We start from the raw sequence: 13119 nt of genomic DNA, 5'->3' as shown, positions 1-13119 counted from the left end.
GGCCTTCCTGATATATTGTTAACATTAGATTAAGGCCTTCCTGATATATTGTTAACATTAGATTAAGGCCTTCCTGATATATTGTGAACATTAGATTAAGGCCTTCCTGATATATTGTTAACTTTAGATTAAGGCCTTCCTGATATATTGTGAACATTAGATTAAGGCCTTCCTGAAATATTGTTACCATTAGATTAAGGCCTTCCTGATATATTGTTAACATTAGATTAAGGCCTTCCTGATATATTGTTAACATTAGATTAAGGCCTTCCTGATATATTGTTAACATTAGATTAAGGCCTTCCTGATATATTGTGAACATTAGATTAAGGCCTTCCTGATATATTGTTAACATTAGATTAAGGCCTTCCTGATATATTGTTAACATTAGATTAAGGCCTTCCTGATATATTGTTAACATTAGATTAAGGCCTTCCTGATATATTGTTAACATTAGATTAAGGCCTTCCTGATATATTGTTAACATTAGATTAAGGCCTTCCTGATATATTGTTAACATTAGATTAAGGCCTTCCTGATATATTGTGAACATTAGATTAAGGCCTTCCTGATATATTGTGAACATTAGATTAAGGCCTTCCTGATATATTGTTAACATTAGATTAAGGCCTTCCTGATATATTGTTAACATTAGATTAAGGCCTTCCTGATATATTGTGAACATTAGATTAAGGCCTTCCTGATATATTGTGAACATTAGATTAAGGCCTTCCTGATATATTGTTAACATTAGATTAAGGCCTTCCTGATATATTGTTAACATTAGATTAAGGCCTTCCTGATATATTGTTAACATTAGATTAAGGCCTTCCTGATATATTGTTAACATTAGATTAAGGCCTTCCTGATATATTGTTAACATTAGATTAAGGCCTTCCTGATATATTGTTAACATTAGATTAAGGCCTTCCTGATATATTGTTAACATTAGATTAAGGCCTTCCTGATATATTGTTAACATTAGATTAAGGCCTTCCTGATATATTGTTAACATTAGATTAAGGCCTTCCTGATATATTGTGAACATTAGATTAAGGCCTTCCTGATATATTGTTAACATTAGATTAAGGCCTTCCTGATATATTGTTAACATTAGATTAAGGCCTTCCTGATATATTGTTAACATTAGATTAAGGCCTTCCTGATATATTGTTAACATTAGATTAAGGCCTTCCTGATATATTGTTAACATTAGATTAAGGCCTTCCTGATATATTGTGAACATTAGATTAAGGCCTTCCTGATATATTGTTAACATTAGATTAAGGCCTTCCTGATATATTGTGAACATTAGATTAAGGCCTTCCTGATATATTGTGAACATTAGATTAAGGCCTTCCTGATATATTGTTAACATTAGATTAAGGCCTTCCTGATATATTGTGAACATTAGATTAAGGCCTTCCTGATATATTGTGAACATTAGATTAAGGCCTTCCTGATATATTGTTAACATTAGATTAAGGCCTTCCTGATATATTGTTAACATTAGATTAAGGCCTTCCTGATATATTGTTAACATTAGATTAAGGCCTTCCTGATATATTGTGAACATTAGATTAAGGCCTTCCTGATATATTGTGAACATTAGATTAAGGCCTTCCTGATATATTGTTAACATTAGATTAAGGCCTTCCTGATATATTGTTAACATTAGATTAAGGCCTTCCTGATATATTGTTAACATTAGATTAAGGCCTTCCTGATATATTGTGAACATTAGATTAAGGCCTTCCTGATATATTGTTAACATTAGATTAAGGCCTTCCTGATATATTGTTAACTTTAGATTAAGGCCTTCCTGATATATTGTTAACTTTAGATTTTTTCTCTGTGGCTGAGGACAGACAGTCTTTGTTTCATCCCTGCACCACAGTGGAGACTAATGGTTATGGTTATTATTATTTTAATGTTATTATCATAAGGTTATTTAACATTATGATTGATGAATTTTGCTATCCCTCCTGTGTATGTACTCTCTCTCTCTCCCTCTAACACACACACACACACACACACACACACACACTTGTGAGTAAAATGGCAAGAACTATGACATGCAGTCAGTGAGATGATCAGCCTGAGAGGATGACTTTCCACTCTGACTGAACAGGAGACTGGATGAGGGAGAGGACGTTCTCTCAAAGCACACACTAAATGTTAAGGACACACACACACGTTGAGGAAGGTAGTAGCCTCAACGCATTCTCACAATAAAACTTCTCTCTCAAAGTTGACTCTGTAGCGCCCCCCAGTGGTGTGACTTTTTGATGTTACTTTGTTCTTATTTCTAATTTGAGCCAAATCAGATCAATTCTAACATTAGAGGTAAAAGACAACATGAAATAGACCTCAAGTGTGAGGCAAATAACTACTTCAAAAAAACGTCAACATTATATCAAATGTATATTTATTTTTTCATAGACATCTGTGTCAATTATACATCAGTAGGGTTGAAATGGTTGTTTGTGTGAGCGACCGTGCCTGAGTGTTTGCTTTTCTGTGTACTGTATATGCGTGACAAACAAGTATTTGTTTGTATCAATACCATTTTTGCTTACAAAAAATAAAGAGTAACATCTGTTGCTCCTCGGTATAAAGCATTACTTTTTCAATATGAATGTCATATTTGACATGTAGTACAGTATATAAGTATCCTACTATAATCAAATAAAAACAGCAAATATTCCAGAAAGGACATTCAATTTGTAAAAACAAAATGACTTTCTTAACATTCTCTCTGTATCTCAGAAATCTCGCGACAATTTTCTATTTTTCAATTTGAAAGTCGATCTATCATGGAACACAAAACACAAGCTTAATTGGTTCCTATACAGTTGTCAACTTGAACAATACACACCAAACTGGTGCAGATAGCATTGTATTAAAAAAACATTAAATGAATGAACAGGGAGTTACACTGGGTGTTGACAGACAGGCACAGATGACCTATGTAGTCCTATGTAGACCTGGGCAGAAAATAGTTGTATTTTGTAGTTTATTTGAAAACTTTTCAAATACTCGAGGTAGTCAAATATACAGTAAACATGTAAAGTGTTTTGTCCCATGTTTCATGAGCTGAAATAAACCATCCCAGATAATCCATCCACCTGACAGGTGTGACATATCAAGGAGATGATTCATTTAACAGCAGGATCATCACAGGTGCAATAAAAAGGGACTGTAAAATGTGCAGTTTTGTCACACAACACAATGCCACAGCTGTCATGTTGAGGGAGCGTTAACTTGGCATGCTGACTGCAGGAATGTCCACCAGAGCTGTTGCCAGATAATTAAATGTTCATTTCTCTACCATAAGCCACCTCCAATGTCATTTTAGAGAATTTGGCAGTACGTCCAATCGGCCTCACAACTGCAGACCATACGTAACCACGCCAGCCCAGGGCCTCCACATCTGGCTTCTTCACCTGCGGGATCATCTGAGACCAGCCACCCAGACAGTTGATGAAATTGTGGGTTTGCACAACCGAATAATTTCTGTAGAAAATGTCAGAAACCGTCTCAGGGAAGCTCATCGGAGTGCTCGTCGTCCTCACCAGGGCCTTGACCTGACTGCAGTTCGGCATCGTAACCGACTTCAGTCAACAAATGCTCACCTTCGATGGCCACTGGCACGCTGGAGAAGTGTGCTCCTTAAACTGTACCGGGCAGATGGCAGACAGTGTGTATGGCGTCGTGTGGCCGAGCAGTTTGCTGATGTCAACATTGTGAACAGAGTGCCCAATGATGGTGGTGGGGTTATGGTATGAGCAGGCATAAGCTACAGACAATGAACACAATTCCATTTTATTGATGGCAATTTGAATGCACAGAGATACCGTGACGAGATCCTGAGGCCCATTCATCTGCCCCCATCACCTCATGTTTTCAGCATGATAATGCACAGCCCCATGTGGAAAACAATTCCTGGAAGCTGAAAATGTCACAGTTCTTCCATGGCCTGCATCATCACCAGACATGTCACCCATTGAGCATGTTTGGGATGCTCTGGATCGACGTGTACAACAGTGTGTTCCAGTTCACGCAAAAATCCAGCAACTTCGAACAGCCATTGAAGAGGAGTGGGACAACATTCCACAGGCCACAATCAACAGCCTGATTAACTCTATGTGAAGGTAATCTGTCGCTCTGCATAAGGAAAATGGTGGTCATACCAGATACTGACGGGTTTTCTGAATATATATGCAACAACAAAAAAATATTTGATGGCTGCAATTTTTTTAAATGAAGAAACAAAGACTCTAACAGTTAGTTAAATTAGTCTACATATATGTTCATAAGCACATGGTTTGGAGAGCTCTTAGATATGAATCTTAACATTAATCACCTCAACATTAGAGTAGACCACTTTTGCAGCTTCAAAATGATTAAGGGGGGTTTTCACACAGCTTTGAGCAGGGGCGTCATGCAGCCCAAAAATCCGAGAGGGCACAAAGTACGTGAGGATGTCTGGGGTGGAGAATTTAGCATTTGGCCTTGATGATAGGTTTGTACACTCTTGGAATTCTCTCAACCTGTCACGCCCTGATCATAGAGAGCTTTTATTCTCTATGTTGGTTAGGTCGGGGTGTGATTAGGTGAATTATATTTCTATGTTGGCCTAGTATGGTTCCCAATCAGAGGCAGCTGTTTATCGTTGTCTCTGATTGGGGGATCATATTTAGGTAGCCATTTTCCCATTGCGCTTTGTGTGATCTTGTCTATGCATAGTTGCTTGTGAGCATTATATTCGCGTCACGGTTCGGTTGTTCGTTTTGTTGTTTACAGTTTTATATTCCAAAATAAAGGATGGAAACATACCAAGCTCCTTATAATGATGGTGACACAGCCAGCTTCATCAAGACAAAGGGTGGCTACTTTGAAGAATCTCAAATATAAAATATACACTTTTTTGGTTACTACATGAATCCATCTGTGTTATTTCATAGTTTTTATGTCTTCACTATTATTCTACAATGTAGAAAATAGTAAAAAATAAAGAAAAACCCTTGAATGAGTAGGTGTCCAAACTTTTGACTGGTAATGTACATTTTTATTTTATCTAAGCTACCTCTTGAGCTGTCTGTATCTTCCCCGACTGGTGGTTCTTCTTTAATAGAAACTAAATATGTTTCTCTGCTGAAAATACATGATTGAAAGTAATGTGAGTCTTATTCAGATACATTCAGTAATGTCTTGCTTTTCTAAAGCCTGACAATTTTGCTAACAATCATGCCAGCTAAGATAGTTAGACAAGCAAGTTACTCTAACTAGCCTGAAAATTGCTTCTTTGTTTCTAAAATGAAATCACATTTTATTTGTCACATGCTTCCTAAACAACAGGTGTAGAGTAAGAACGAAACACTTCCAGGTCAGTTTCCAAGTTGAATGAATAAAATATTTAAATAGTGAAATCTGGAATAAATACACAGTCAATAACAAGAAAAATAAAATGGCTAAATACAGGAAGTCAGGTAAGGCCCTACGAGGGGGAAAACTCAGTTTTAGTTTAATGTCCCTAGATAAAAAATGTAAATAAAAAAAGTTTAAATGATTGAGTGACAGGTTGGCGCAAAATCTGTATCTCCGCTGCGATGTGTCAACACAATGGACAGAGCATGTTGCGGTGTGTGTTGTGGCGCTATGGAAAGCAACTGGGGCGGTTAGGTATGATCCCTCTGGCTTTCCATAAAAAACGGGGATAATGCGCCGCCTGTAAATATTTGATTTTGATTTATAAAGGCGGGGTCAAGTTTACCATTGAAATTGCTTTACTCAACTCTGACTCACACCCCATCACCACAGCCACAGGGTTTAGTTAGCTTCTTAGCTAGCTGTGAAAAGCGTTAGTGTTTTTAGCCTTAGGCTATTTAGGTAGCTCACACCAGCTTATCTGCCAGTGCCACAATGGATATCAGAAATTGGCTTCGCCAAAGTATATAAGCAAAGCCAAAAGGAGAAGGAGCGCAATGAGTGGCATCAAAGCACCGAGCGATGATAGTGCCGAGTTCCAGCTAGCTCCATAGGCAGTGCCTACCCACCCTTCCACAAGCAACACCAGGATAATGGCTCCACAACCCCCTCCACCTCTGACTGTTCTTGATGATCTTGGAACAGAGGAGACAGCCCAGGTTAAACTACACTAGTCTCAGGTTTTCTGTACAAAAATGTTAATTTAATAGTAACTGGTTCGTAGGAACAGAGTGGCTGGTATACTCGGTTACTGCAGATACGGCATGTTGGTTCCCATTACTAAAGTTCTGTTTTGGGTCCAATGCTAACGCAGACAAGGACTTCACCCAAGCTGGGTATTCGAACTGGAAGAATGTTATTGATAGAACCAAAGGATTGGCTAGGCACGCATCAAGCAAAGATCATTTGAAATGAACTGCGGGAAAGAAAGAAGTTTTAAGTGCTATGAGAACATCGGTGTAAACACTTGTTAATGACGGGCAGTTGGCAAGAAATTGCATGTATTTGTCAGCGATTATGTGGACATCATTGTGTTCCATGTTTCAAAACAGCAACCACTGAGTGGGCAATTGGATGTGACAGAGTCATTGCGCCGCAGCGCTAGCTGTGTCACTACAGATCCTGGTTCGATCCCAGGCTGTGTTGCAGCCGGCCGCGACCGGGTTAAGGGAGGGTTTGGTCCGGCCGGGATGTCCTTGTCCCATCTCGCTTTAGCGACTCCTGTGGCGGGCCCGGGCCAGGCGCAATGCACGCTGACACGGTCGCCAGGTGTACGGTGTTTCCTCCGACACTTTGATGAGGCTGGCTTCCGGGTTAAGCGAAAATTGTGTCAAGAAGCAGTGCATCTTGGCGGGGTCGTGTTTCGGAGAACGCATGGCTCTTGACCTTCTCCTCTCCCGAGTCCATACAGAGATGAGACAAGACTGTAACTACCAATTGGATACCATGAAATTGGGGAGAAAAAAGGGCTAATTAAAAAATATAAATAATCAAATTAATACTGTACTCATGAGCGGCATGGTTCCCCCTGTTTGAAGTGGGCCTATAGGCCTAATTATTTGGCAAGACAGCTGTGCATGGCTTCATCTCAGTGTAGTAGGCTGTAGACTGCATCTCAGTGTAGTAGGCTGTAGACTGCATCTCAGTGTCGTAGGCTGTAGACTGCATCTCATTGTAGTAGACTGCATCTCAGTGTCGTAGGCTGTAGACTGCATCTCGCTGTAGTGTGTTGTAAACTGCATCTCGCTGTAGACTGCATCTCAGTGTAGTAGGCTGTAGACTGCATCTCAGTGTAGTAGGCTGTAGACTGCATCTCAGTGTAGTAGGCTGTAGACTGCATCTCAGTGTAGTAGGCTGTAGACTGCATCTCAGTGTTGTAGGCTGTAGACTGCATCTCGCTGTAGTGTGTTGTAAACTGCATCTCGCTGTAGTAGGCTGTAGACTGCATCTCACTGTAGTGTGTTGTAGACTGCATCTCAGTGTAGTAGGCTGTAGACTGCATCTCAGTGTAGTAGGCTGTAGACTGCATCTCAGTGTAGTAGACTGCAGACCGCATCTCATTGTAGTAGACTGTAGACCGCATCTCATTGTAGTAGACTGCAGACTGCATCTCAGTGTAGTAGACTGTAGACTGCATCTCAGTGTAGTAGACTGTAGACTGCATCTCAGTGTAGTAGGCTGTAGACTGCATCTCAGTGTAGTAGACTGCAGACTGCATCTCACTGTAGTAGGCTGTAGACTGCATCTCACTGTAGTAGGCTGTAGACTGCATCTCACTGTAGTAGGCTGTAGAATGCATCTCACTGTAGTAGGCTGTAGACTGCATCTCAGTGTAGTAGACTGTAGACTGCATCTCACTGTAGTGTGTTGTAGACTGCATCTCAGTGTAGTAGGCTGTAGACTGCATCTCAGTGTAGTAGGCTGTAGACTGCATCTCAGTGTAGTAGGCTGTAGACTGCATCTCAGTGTAGTAGACTGCAGACCGCATCTCATTGTAGTAGACTGTAGACTGCATCTCAGTGTAGTAGACTGTAGACTGCATCTCAGTGTAGTAGGCTGTAGACTGCATCTCAGTGTAGTAGACTGCAGACTGCATCTCACTGTAGTAGGCTGTAGACTGCATCTCACTGTAGTAGGCTGTAGACTGCATCTCACTGTAGTAGGCTGTAGAATGCATCTCACTGTAGTAGGCTGTAGACTGCATCTCAGTGTAGTAGACTGTAGACTGCATCTCAGTGTAGTAGACTGCAGACTGCATCTCAGTGTAGTAGACTGTAGACTGCATCTCTAGTGTAGTAGGCTGTAGACTGCATCTCAGTGTAGTAGACTGTAGACTGCATCTCATTGTAGTAGACTGCAGACTGCATCTCAGTGTAGTAGGCTGTAGACTGCATCTCAGTGTAGTAGACTGTAGACTGCATCTCAGTGTAGTAGACTGTAGACTGCATCTCATTGTAGTAGGCTGTAGACTGCATCTCAGTGTAGTAGACTGTAGACTGCATCTCATTGTAGTAGGATGTAGACTGCATCTCAGTGGAGTAGACTGTAGACTGCATCTCATTGTAGTAGACTGTAGACTGCATCTCAGTGTAGTAGGCTGTAGATTGCATCTCAGTGTAGTAGACTGCATCTGATTGTAGTAGACTGTAGACTGCATCTCAGTGTAGTAGACTGTAGACAGCATCTCAGTGTAGTAGACTGTAGACTGCATCTCATTGTAGTAGACTGTAGACTGCATCTCAGTGTAGTAGACTGTAGACTGCATCTCAGTGTAGTAGACTGTAGACTGCATCTCATTGTAGTAGGCTGTAGACTGCATCTCAGTGTAGTGTGTTGTAGACTGCATCTCATTGTAGTAGACTGTAGACTGCATCTCATTGTAGGAGACTGTAGACTGCATCTCATTGTAGTAGACTGTAGACTGCATCTCAGTGTAGTAGACTGTAGACAGCATCTCAGTGTAGTAGACTGTAGACTGCATCTCATTGTAGTAGACTGTAGACTGCATCTCAGTGTAGTAGACTGTAGACTGCATCTCAGTGTAGTAGACTGTAGACTGCATCTCATTGTAGTAGGCTGTGGACTGCATCTCAGTGTAGTGTGTTGTAGACTGCATCTCATTGTAGTAGACTGTAGACTGCATCTCATTGTAGGAGACTGTAGACTGCATCTCATTGTAGGAGACTGTAGACTGCATCTCATTGTAGTAGACTGTAGACTGCATCTCATTGTAGTAGACTGTAGACTGCATCTCATTGTAGGAGACTGTAGACTGCATCTCATTGTAGTACACTGTAGACTGCATCTCATTGTAGTAGGCTGTAGACTGCATCTCATTGTAGTAGACTGCAGACTGCATCTCAGTGTAGTAGACTGTAGACTGCATCTCTAGTGTAGTAGACTGTAGACTGCATCTCAGTGTAGTAGACTGTAGACTGCATCTCATTGTAGTAGACTGTAGACTGCATCTCAGTGTAGTAGGCTGTAGACTGCATCTCATTGTAGTAGGCTGTAGACTGCATCTCATTGTAGTAGACTGTAGACTGCATCTCAGTGTAGTAGACTGTAGACTGCATCTCAGTGTAGTAGACTGTAGACTGCATCTCATTGTAGTAGACTGCAGACTGCATCTCAGTGTAGTAGACTGTAGACTGCATCTCTAGTGTAGTAGACTGTAGACTGCATCTCAGTGTAGTAGACTGTAGACTGCATCTCATTGTAGTAGACTGCAGACTGCATCTCAGTGTAGTAGACTGTAGACTGCATCTCAGTGTAGTAGACTGTAGACTGCATCTCAGTGTAGTAGACTGTAGACTGCATCTCATTGTAGTAGGCTGTAGACTGCATCTCAGTGTAGTAGGCTGTAGACTGCATCTCAGTGTAGTGTGTTGTAGACTGCATCTCATTGTAGTAGACTGTATCTCGCTGTAGTGTGCTGTAGACTGCATCTCAGTGTAGTAGACTGTAGACTGCATCTCAGTGTAGTAGACTGTAGACTGCATCTCAGTGTAGTAGACTGTAGACTGCATCTCAGTGTAGTAGACTGTAGACTGCATCTCATTGTAGTAGACTGTAGACTGCATCTCATTGTAGTAGACTGTAGACTGCATCTCATTGTAGTAGGCTGTAGACTGCATCTCATTGTAGTAGACTGTAGACTGCATCTCATTGTAGTAGGCTGTAGACTGCATCTCATTGTAGTAGACTGTAGACTGCATCTCAGTGTAGTAGGCTGTAGACTATTTCGGCTAATTGGATCTCCATTCACCTTTTGTTTACTGTTAATGTGGCCTAAATATAGACTGTGTCATGTCTTTATCGATCTGATAGTTCCTCTACAATTCCTACTTGATTCCACTGTTGAGTTCTGTTAACATTCATTGGTTCACATTCCCAGTTGTGTCGGTATTCTAAACCTAACTGTTATTGAGTATTATTGTTTTGCATGAATAACTCGGCTTCTACTTTCAACCTTCAGGTCGGCATTATTTTGGTAAGACGGCTGTGTGTAAGGCTGCGTTCACATACGTATTCACCTGTTACAAACAGCCTATCTATCTTGTAGCCTACAGTATATTCATTACCAAAACGGCCTTGCTTTAGTGTGTAGGGCGCTGTATGTTGTGGTGATGCAGCACAGAGGAGACAGCCTAAAGATTTCACGCCAACCTGTCACTTCAAAAGCACTCAATGATCTTGGAGTCTCTGTTTTAAAACTTTATGTTTATTGTGAGATAGCGTCATATAAGCAGAATTCAATATAATTCCAATGCAAAAACCCAGCGAAGTTGTCCCACCTCACCGATTTAAACTGCCCCCCTTAGTCACTTTATCCTGGCGCCAGGTCTGCAGGGAGCACCAGAACCAAGTCGAAGTGAGAGGTAAGTGAGGTTATGGTTTGACGATTGGGAACCTGTATGAGCTACCTGACGCCAATTCCATAAAATTGCTAGGTGGCTAGTAGTAGAGTAGTGTTACAGAGAAACTACAACAAATATTTGTAAAAAAAAAAATCTATAATAATAATTTGAACAGGACAATTATAAGAGTGCCATCTGTGGGCATGATGCCTCTGGTTCGAATTGGGGTATATTATTTGTTTTTTTATACCGGACGCTTCCGAGCGGTCGGGTAGGCTGTTTGGAGTGTTTATCTGACTGAATAAATAATAATAATGTCTGCCCCACTTCTAAAACCAAAGTTGCGCCCCTGATATTTTTCATTTGGTCCTGTTGTTATCACATTGCCAAATTTCAAACGAACTAAAACTCATAAACAAAACTACGTGTCCATTCAAGTAATGTGTTTATTGGACAAAAATGCTCACGTTAAATTATCATGAAGCATCACTTGTATCCCAATCTACATACTACTTTCGCTTTGGTCTTCAACAACATGCGGGAGGAAACAGCGCAATAGCTGCTCTAACTGCGACATGAATAGTCTATATTCAGTAGTTTATATCCCGGCATAGCCTCATCTCCACTAATCTGCATCGGATGCACTCATAAATGCGCTGCTATACAAATAATGTTTCAGAGATATCAAGTTATGATGCTGCATTTCATCTAATGCTCGCAGTCAAACAACCAATAACAATGCGCGACTGATTATTTTTCTGTTTGGTCCGCACTGAGTTCTCACCTGCAGCAAACAAAATGCCCTACGTTATAAATAGAATAAGGCCAAGACCACCCTTTTCGAGCGAACAAGGGGCGTTGTTTAGTGCGCCCCCGACTGCGGCTAGGGGGGGTAAACTAAGGGTAATTAGTTTTATGACACAGGCACAAGATCAGTGTAATGTTAAGTGTTACTGACAATGCTAAAGGTAACAAAATATGGCTAGTAGGTGTCGAAAGGAAATTAAATATGACAAAATTGCCTTCTTGAACGAACTACAGCCAAGGTAGGTGGAATATCATGTTAGTTTGTATTCTTCATAACCTATCCCTTTAAAGATGGCGGTGTGTGTGTGTGGAGTTAGAACACTTCCCTTTAGATGGACAAAGATGGTTCGAAGGTGTTTTTGCTAAGCATCCAACTTGCCGTTTGCAAATCGCTTTGAATTTCTCTGCAGTATTTTCAGGCATCATAAAATGAATTGCAGCTTTCATCGTTTTCAGTGGCTCGTTGAAAGAGTCATTATGGTATCTGAGCATCACAACTTATTTGTACTTACCTGTACAAAATATAATTGTTTGACTTGATTATGTACACCTGGGGCGATGGAGATTAAGGAGACTGGACATTTACTAAATGTTCAGATAAATGTATTGGGTCGATCAAATATGACTTTGAGATAGATTGGAATAGTATAGCAGATTGTGTGTCCTCTATTCATTATATTTCTATATTCAACATGCAGTTCTAGATACAGCCCTGCCATTAGTTGAAGACAGCCAATCCAACATGCAGTTCTAGATACAGCCCTGCCATTAGTTGAAGACAGCCAATCCAACATGCAGTTCTAGATACAGCCCTGTCATTAGTTGAAGGCAGCCAATCTAATAGTTTCAGAAAAGTAGTCACTGAGATCTGTATTCAAATAAGTAGTTGCTTTCTCAGATCTATATTGAAATAGGTTTAAAAGGGAATCACTTTCTGAGATCTGTATTGAAATGTAGTTATTTGTTGGGATCTGTATTCAAAAAAGTTAGCAAAATCCGAATAGCTGATTCACGGACCATCTATATCCAAGTTGCATCCTGTTTACACAGCCCAACCTGTGTAAACCGGAGCGCACTGGCACGCATTGTGCATAGGGAGCAGCGCGAGCAGCGACAACGTCATCCAAAAACAGACATTGGATGAATCTAAGATGTTCAAATCTTCAGCTGTGAGTGCTGGAAATAAAACCCGGCCTCAGCGACAATTATGTCATTAGGGACCTTTATTTCCTTTTTGTATTTATTTAGTATGGTCAGGGCGTGAGTTGGGTGGGCAGTCTGTTTGTTTTTCTATGATTTGGGGATTTTTATGTTTCAGCCTCGTATGGTTCTCAATCAGAGGCAGGTGTCATTAGTTGTCCCTGATTGAGAATCATACTTAGGTAGCCTGTACTGTTTGTTTGTGGGTGATTGTCTATGTTAGTTGCTTGTGTCAGCACAGGGGCCTGTTGCACAAAACTAG

The sequence above is a fragment of the Oncorhynchus masou genome, chromosome 33 (assembly GCF_036934945.1).
Source record: "Oncorhynchus masou masou isolate Uvic2021 chromosome 33, UVic_Omas_1.1, whole genome shotgun sequence".
NCBI classification, from domain to species: Eukaryota; Metazoa; Chordata; class Actinopteri; order Salmoniformes; family Salmonidae; genus Oncorhynchus; species Oncorhynchus masou.
The sequence above is the reverse complement of the archived record's forward strand: the minus strand, read 5'-3'. Positions refer to the sequence as shown.